Raw genomic sequence first — 9,224 nt, 5'->3', positions numbered from 1 at the left:
ACAGTGGTCTCAAAAACCTGCTCTAGCCACATCAAATATCAATTATAAAAATAATTGTTAAGATTCTTTCTGACCTATTGTCAATTACACAGGTTACTTTCCAAAGTTGTCACCTTGATTTAGGTGTTCAATGCATAATTGTGTAGTTAAGGAGATAACGAAAGAAAACAAAAGTAGTATTTCAAATAATGTCTCCACTGTTGGTTATCTTGAAATTAATAACCAAATTCTTCTTAGAAGTTTTAATAATGGCAAAGAAAGAGTAAAAATTAAAGTAGCTCTATTTCCTTTCATGATCAATGAGTGGACTTCAAAAGACATTTAAATGCAGAGGTTTTTCCCTCCCTGGATGAGGCAAAAAGGGTGTGTTTGGCATTGGGTGAAGCTCACACCCTTCTTGACACCTCTGCAATGAAATACTGGGCATGATGGTTCATCGGGGTCTTTCTTTACAGGCCAGCAATGAAGACCTGAAGTGCTAATTACTCATCTTTTGGGTCATTGCAGAGGTAGCCTCTTAAAAATCACTGGCTTGCCCCTGGTTCTGGCCACTCTCTTGCCAAGGGTCCCCATGCTGGAAGATTTTAAAAAGTAACCTACTCACCACTGGATCCCATCCTGAGTAGTCGTCGAATGGTGATCCATAGGACCCAGAAGCGGTCAACCTCAGATATACTGGGTCACCAGAAGGTGCCAGTCAATCAGATTTGAGGTGCCTGGTATAGTGAGGTTCTAGCCCTGCACATTGCCTGTCAGGTCTCAATAAGCAGGTGATTCAACGAGCTCTCAGAGAGGCAGTATTTAGTCAACACTTAATATATGCTTGACCCGATACTTAGGAAAAGAAGGTGAGAATCCAGCCTTACTATCTATTCAACTAAAAGAGCCTTGTCAAATGTTCTTCTAACCGTGCTCATATCATTATGATAAAATTTATTTGTAAACTCATTTAAGCTTAAAAAAGGCACATGAACTTAAAAAGGCAAGTGAACTTAGAGCATGGTTGGGAACATGGGACTGGGATATCTTAGTGGTTACAGAGACGTAACTCAGGGTTGGACCAAACTGGCAGCTTAATGGTCCAGGGTACAGATGCTAAACAAAGGACAGGGGGTGTGGTGAAGAGTGGCATTTTTGATGAGGGATAACATTATGGCTATACTTAGGAATGACATTCCAAGGAATATGTCCAGGCAAGTTATTTGGGTGGAACTGAGAAATAAGAAAGGGATGATCACGTTATTGGGATTGTACTATAGACCCCCCCCAATAATCAGTGGGAAATTGAGAAGAAATAAATTTGTAAGTAGAACTCAGTGCAGTTGTAGTAGGGGATTTTAACTCTCCAATCTTAGACTAGGACTGCCACAGTATTATGGGTTCGAATGCAGAGGAATTTGTTAAGGGTGTACAAGGAAATTTTCTGATTCACTAAGTGGATGTTCCTACTAGAGAAGATGCAAAATTTGACCTACTCTTGGGAAATGAGGCAAAGCAGGTGATTGAGGTGTCAGTGGGGTTGCATTTTGGGGCCAGTGACCATAATTCTATTAGTTTCAAAATAGTGATGACAAAGGATAGGCCGGATCAAAAAGTTTTAAAGTTCTAAATTGAAGGTAGGCTAACTTTGATGCTATTAGGCTAGAACTTTCAAAAGCTGATTGAGGACAGGCATTCACAGGCAAAGAAAAGGCTGGAAAATGGGATAACGAGAGTCCAGAGACAGTACGTTCTTGTTAGGGTGAAGGAGAAGGCTGGTAGGTGTAGGGAAAACTGGATGACTAGAGAAATTGATGTTTTCATCAAGAAAAGGAAGGAAGCATATGTCAGGTTACAGACAGCAGTGAATCCCTAGTGGAGTAAAATGGCAGTAACTGTATACTTAAGATGGAAATCAGGGATGACAAAAAGGTGACATGAGATGGCTTTGGCAAATAGGGTTAAGGAGAATCAACAGGGATTCTGCAAATATATTAAGGACAAAAGAGTAAGTAGGGACAGAGTAGGGCCCCTTAAAGATTAGCGAGACTGCCTATGTGTGGAACCACAGCAGATGGGGAAGATACTAAACAAGCATTTTGCGTCAGTGTTTACTGTGGAGAAGGATGCGGAAAATAGAGAATGTGCGGAAATAAATTATGACATCTTGAAAAATGTCCATATTACAGTGTGGAGCTGCCTGATGTCTTAAAACGCATAAAGGTGGATAAATCCGCAGGATCTCATCAGATGTATCCTAGAGCTCTATGGGAAGCCAGGGAAGTGATTGTCGGTCCCCTTGCTAAGATACATGTGCGTCGTCACCAGCACCAGACAGATGAGGTGCCAGAAGACTGGAGGTTAGCTAACATGATGTCACTAGTGAATGGTGCCAAGGAATAGCCAGGGAACTGTAGACTTAGTGAGCCCAAGATCAGTGGTGAGCATGCTCCAGGAGGAAATCTGAGGAACAGTATTTACATGCATTTGGAAAGGCAAGGACAGATCAGGGATAGTCAACATGGTTTTGTGCATGGGAAATCATGATTCACTAACTTGTTTGAGTTTTTTGAAGAAGTAACAAAAAGGATTGATGAGGGCAGAGTGGTGAGTGTGATCTACACGGACTTCAGTAAGGTGTCTGACAAGGTTCCTCAAATAGACCAGTTAGCAAGATTAGATCACGCGGAACACAGGGAGAACTAGCTACTTGGATACAGAATTGGCTCGAAGGAGGTGAGGGAGGTGGTGGAAGGTTGCCTTTCAGTCTGGAGGCTTGTGGCCTGCGGTGTGCTACAAGGATTAGTGCTGGGCCCAGTGCTTTTTATCATTTATATAAATGACTTGGATGCAAACATTGGAGGGATCATTAGTAAGTTTGCAAATGATACCAAAAATGGTGATGTAGGGGACAGCGACAAAGGTTACCTCAGAGTACAACGGGATCTTGATCAGATGGGCCAATGGGCCAAGGAGTGGCTGATGTAATCTAATTCAGATAAATATGAGGTATTGCATTTTGGAAAGGCAAATCAGGGCAGGACTTATACACTTATTAGTAAGGTCCTGGGAACTGCTGTTGAACAAAAACCTTGGAGTGCAGGTTCATAGGTCCCTGAAAGTGGAGTCACAGGTAGACAGGATAATGAAGGAGGTTTTTGGTATGCTTGTCCTTCGTGGTCAGTGCATTGAGTATAGGAGTTGGGAAGTCATGTTGCGGCTGCACAAGACATTGGTTAGACCACTTTTGGAATTTTTTTTCCAGGTTGCAGTTAGGACCACCATCATCAAAACTGTTTGATCTATTCATCATTTATTGCTTGTGCAACTTTCTAACCTGTTAGCTGTATTTGTGAATTTGACAGTGACTTTGCCAAAATAACAGAAGGGGGCTTTGATGAAAGTTGATAATAACTATGGAGAATGTAAGGAAAGGGATTCTGAAGTTGTACCACAGACTGTGGAACAGAGCAGGAGTGAGGACCAGAATGAAGTGGAATGATGGGGCAGGGCTGGGGTAGTGGGGTGATAGCTTTGACAGAGATGAGTAGGATTTTTCTCCTCCATTGTGTAGTGGTTTTCTTTACCACAGATGGCTGGTCGAGGCTGGGTCGTTAAGTGGATTCAAGACTGAGACATAGATTTTTAACCCGTAAAAGGAATCAAATGCTAACAGGGAAGTAGAGCGGAGGATGATCAGATCAGCCATGATCTCACTGAATGGTGGAGCAAGTTTGCTGAGCTGAATGGCCCACTTCTGCTCTAATACTTTATGGACTGACACTCTGAAAAGAACAAATTCATTGGTTCTAAACCATTTGTGAAGTCATTAACATTTAAATACAAACTGTTGCCTCTCATTTCTCACCCAAGGGATCTTATCTCACATAGTCCTGTTCACAAAGAAATTCTCCCCAGGTCCTTCTGTGTCTCCAATACCACCACAAATAAAGAATGGCTGATCAGTTTATGTATATCAAAGTAGACAATGAGCCTTTTAAGAAGTTAAATGCTGGATTTTAAATACTGTACATAAATACTGAGGATATATAGCTTACATCACAGTAGTAGATCCAAGTTTGTACTGTATCCAAAAGCAACCTAAACAAACAAGTGCCCCACCACCCAAGACATTTTTCCATCCCCAACTTTGTCTGCCTTCCGGAGAGCCCACTCTCTCCGTGACTCCCTTGTCCGCTCCACACTCCCCTCTAACCCCACCACACCCGGCACCTTCCCCTGCAACCGCAGGATATGCTACACTTGTCCCCACACCTCCTCCCTCACCCCCATCCCAGGCCCCAAGATGACTTTCCATATTAAGCAGAGGTTCACCTGCACATCTGCCAATGTAATATACTGTATCCACTGTACCCGGTGTGGCTTACTCTACATTGGGGAAACCAAGCGGAGGCTTGGGGACTGTTTTGCAGAACACATCCGCTGGGTTCGCAACAAACAACTACACCTCCCAGTTCCAAACCATTTTAACTCACCCTCCCATTCCTTAGACAACATGTCTATCATGGGTCTCCTGCAGTGCCACAATGATGCTACCCGAAGGTTGCAGGAACAGCAACTCATATTCCGCTTGGGAACCCTGCGGCCCAATGTGGACTACACAAGCTTCAAAATCTCCCCCTCCCCCACTGCATCCCAAAACCAGCCCAGCTCGTCCCCTCCCCCCACTGCATCCCAAAGCCAACCCAGCTTGTCCCCGCCTCCCTAACCTGTTCTTCCTCTCACCTATCCCCTCCTCCCACCTCAAGCCGCACCTCCATTTCCCACCTACCAACCTCATCCCGCCTCTTGACCTGTCCGTCCTCCCCTGGCTGACCTACCTCCTCCCCACCTATACTCTCCTCTCCACCTATTCTCTCCTCTATCCATCTTCGGTCAGCCTCCCCCTCTCTCCCCATTTATTTCAGAATCCTCTCCCCAGCCCCCTAACTGAAGAAGGGTCTAGGCCTGAAACGTCAGCTTTTGTGCTCCTAAGATGCTGCTTGGCCTGCTGTGTTCATCCAGCTTCACACTTTTTGAAAATCTATAATTATTCCATGTACTGTTACACAATCAATACTGAGAGATTGCATATAAAGTCCAACTTACCAAGTGGTTAAAACAATGCGAGCTTCATCGTCAACAAATTGGTCTCATCTATAGACTCTTGTTTCCTGTTAAGAAATATTAAGCAATAAATTACTGAATTGCACAGATGCCTGATTTTCAACAAAAAAATACACTATGAGTTACATTCATGCAGTTTTAAATTCATTTCATTTCAATTTCCTTCTGTTAATTGTTCTCTAGAAGGCAACACTCTTCATTAGGATAACAAAGTGTGGAGCTGGATGAACACAGCTGGCCAAGCAGCATCTCAGGAGCACAAAAGCTGACGTTTCGGGCCTAGACCCTTCATCAGAGAAGGGGATGGGGAGAGGGAACTGGAATAAATAGGGACAGAAGGGGAGGCAGACTGAAGATGGAGAGAAAACAAGATAAGTGGAGAGGAGAGTATAGGTGAGGAGGTAGGGAGGGGATAGGTCAGTCCAGGGAAGATGGACAGGTCAAGGAGGCGGGATGAGGTGGAAGGTAGGAAATGGAGGTGCGGCTTGAGGTGGGAGGAAGGGATGGTGAGAGGAAGAACAGGTTAGGGAAGCAGAGACAGGCTGGGCTGGTTTTGGGATGCAGTAGGGGGAGGGGACGAGCTAGCCTGGTTTTTGTGATGCAGTGGGGGCGGGGAAGAACTGGGCTGGTTTTGGGATGCAGTGGGGGAAGGGGAGATTTTGAAGTCATCTCCAACACATCCCTCACCTTCCTGGACCTCTCAGTCTCCGTCTCAGGTAACCAGCTAGGAACTGATGTCCATTTCAAGCCCACTGACTCCCACAGCTACCTCGAATACACCTCCTCCCACCCACCCTCCAGCAAAAATTCTATCCCCTATTCCCCTGCCTCCGCCGCATCTGCTCCCAGATGAGGCATTCCACTCCCGCACATCCCAGATATCCACGTTCTTCAAGGACTGCAACTTTCCCCCCCGCAGTGGTCAGGAACGCCCTTGATCGCGTCTCCCGCATTTCCCGCAACATATCCCTCACACCCTGCCCCCGCCACAACCGCCCCCAGAGGATCCCCCTCGTTCTCACATACCATGCCACCAACCTCCGGATACAACGTATCATCCTCCGACACTTGCGCCATCTACAATCCGACATCACCACCCAAGACATTTTTCCATCCCCACCCTTGTCTGCCTTCCAGAGAGACCACTCTCTCCACGGCTCCCTTGTCCTCTCCACACTCCCCTCCACACCCGGCACCTTCCCCTGCAACCGCAGGAAGTGCTACACTTGCCCCCACACCACCTCCCTCACCCCTATCCCAGGCCCCAAGATGACCTTTCATATCAAGATGTTCACCTGCACATCTGCCAATGTGGTATATTGTATCCACTGTACCCGGTGTGGCTTCCTCTACATTGGGGAAACCAAGCGGAGACTTGGGGACCACTTTGCAGAACACCTCCACTCGCACCTCCCAGTCGCGAACCATTTCAGCTCCCCCTCCCATTCCTCAGACGAAATGTCCATCATGGGCCTCCTGCAGTGCCACAATGATGCCAACCGAAGGTTGCAAGAACAGCAACTCATATTCCACCTGGGAACCCTGCAGCCCAATGGTATCAATGTGGACTTCACCAGCTTCAAAATCTCCCCTTCCCCCACTGCATCCCAAAACCAGCCCAGCCTGTCTCTGCTTCCTTAACCTGTTCTTCCTCTCACCCATCCCTTCCTCCCACCTCAAACCGCACTCCCATTTCCTACCTTCCACCTCATCCCGCCTCCTTGACCTGTCCATCTTCCCTAGACTGATCTATCCCCGCCCTACCTCCTCACCTATACTCTCCTCTCCACCTATCTTGTTTACTCTCCATCTTCACTCCGCCTCCCCCTCTCTCCCTACTTATTCCAGTTCCCTCTCCCCATCCCCCTCTCTGACGAAGGTTCTAGGCCCGAAACGTCAGCTTTTGTGCTCCTGAGATGCTGCTGGGCCTGCTGTGGTCATCCAGCTATACACTTTGTTATCTTGGATTCTCCAGTACCTGCAGTTCACATTATCTATAATTTATAAGGCACGTCTTAGACAGTCAGTCATCCTGGTTTGGTTTTGAGACAGCTGAGAAATTCCAAAACACACCGTACCACATCGAGGGCAAGTGGTGCTTCAAAGGTCTAACTGCTTAGGTGCTTGGAGGTTTGTATGCTGTGTCAGATGCCTTTACTTCACCACTCTGAGTCTTCACAAAATCTCTCTCTAAGTTTTGTGGCTTTCTGAATAAACCTGAGAATCCCATGAGTTAAGGGGATGTTTGATCTCCTCAGGAGATGCTTTGGAGAATAATCTTTAAAGCATTTCCACTCTCCACCTTGGGAAATCCTCTCATGGATGAATTTCAAGAAGAGCAGTTTTCCCATTATGAAGAAGTTTCCTGGACCTCAAGTATTATCTGTTTCACTGTCCATAAATTCTCCCACAAATAACAATGTAGCAAATGCCCAGAAAATCTGTTTCTTTTATTTAAACTGAAGAACAAATATTAACTGGGACACTGGGGATAACTCCCCTGTTTTTCTTCAAACTACTACCATGCGATGTTTTATGCCCACCTGACAGGGTAGATGGGCTTTTACTTTCATGTACAAAAACAGGAGTTGCTGGAAAAGCTCAGCGGATCTGCAGCATCTGTGAAGAGAAAATCAGAGTCAATATTTCGGGTCTGGGATCACTTATTTTTAAATCAGTCTTTGTTGAAGTTATTAGCCAGGTTTCTCTCCTAGAAGCAAGAGTCATGAGTCAGGAGATTTGAGAAATTGGGATCCCGCAACTTGCCTGTCCCTCCATACTATTTTCTGTTCTGTGGCAGCAACAGGCTGGTGTTGGGACTATTCCACAGGAAACAGCTTTGAAATAGAAACAATGACAGGTAAATGCAAAAGGTGGCCAGGTTAGATGAGGATATCAGCCTAACCGTATATGAACGTTAGGCACCCTAGCTTTTATACCTTGGCTGACTAATATATCCTCTCAATCCCTTGTGTCCTCTCCATTCCCAATCACCAAATTTTCACTATAGACATGACTTATGCATCATAGAATAACAATGGTAAGTCTTGGGAGTGCTTATTAAAATATCAAAACAAACAAAAAGCAATTCAAAGCCCTTTCAAAATAAAAACCATCATTGTAGTTGTTCATAAAACAGCTATTTCAATAATCCCTGTTGAGTTGAACCGAAGAGCAGAGTTTGGAGTTAGACAGTCGAGCATTAATATTTGAGATTCCATTGCATAACTGTCAAAAGAAAAGTCTTCAGAGTGGAATATATTAAAGCCTTTGAAGTCATCTGCTGCTCTGTAAAAGGTAGAACAGATGCCTGACCTGTCAAAGAAATGATCAAAGCATCGGGTTGAACTCAAATTAATTAAGCATGTTATTCCTGAGATAAAATAATCCACTTGATCTGCATCCAATCTGACAGCTTGAACATCCACCTCGGCATACTATATCTGCAGTGTCCATCATCTATCAGGTGCCCTGAAGTAAGTTGCTAGCATTTATTCTGTGTCTCCTCCACCAGTTAGAAGGATATGTTCAACAGGCACTTGAGCTCACCATTACCACCAGTGCACTATGCATTCTGAGCTCAACATATATAACTCTTGTACATTAAGCCAGTGACAATATTCTGTCATTTCCAAAAGCAATTTTAGCGGATGATGCTGTGCTTTACAGTGGTGTAACACCTTCTCAGGGAAACTCCACATAGGAGATAAATAAGACACTTGCCACAGATGTCCACGTCACAATGAATCATTTTTAGAATTTGGCAATTAATTGCTTTAGTTCACCCTGAGGTTGAGCAATATAAGCATGACTTTCTTATACAAATAAGAAAGAATACACTGACAAGTCCAATGAAATGGTTCTTGTTTATCAGATATAATGTACAATTTCAGGAGTCCCCAGACTTGTCTACATAAGTAGCTACTAAATGTGGATTAGGAAAAGGTCTAGCTGGCCACTTATTATAGTTGCCCATGCAGTGAGAGGTTGCTATATAGAAATTGAATTATAGTTTTAGTTCTATTCCTACTGTCACAGCATACAGAATCAGGTGTCCTACATTTTGGTGACCCATCTGATATCTCTCCATTTCACAATCAGAATCCTGGATTTTACCA

Source organism: Stegostoma tigrinum, chromosome 2 (genome assembly GCF_030684315.1).
Source record: "Stegostoma tigrinum isolate sSteTig4 chromosome 2, sSteTig4.hap1, whole genome shotgun sequence".
Classification (NCBI taxonomy): domain Eukaryota; kingdom Metazoa; phylum Chordata; class Chondrichthyes; order Orectolobiformes; family Stegostomatidae; genus Stegostoma; species Stegostoma tigrinum.
This window is presented reverse-complemented; position numbering follows the sequence as displayed.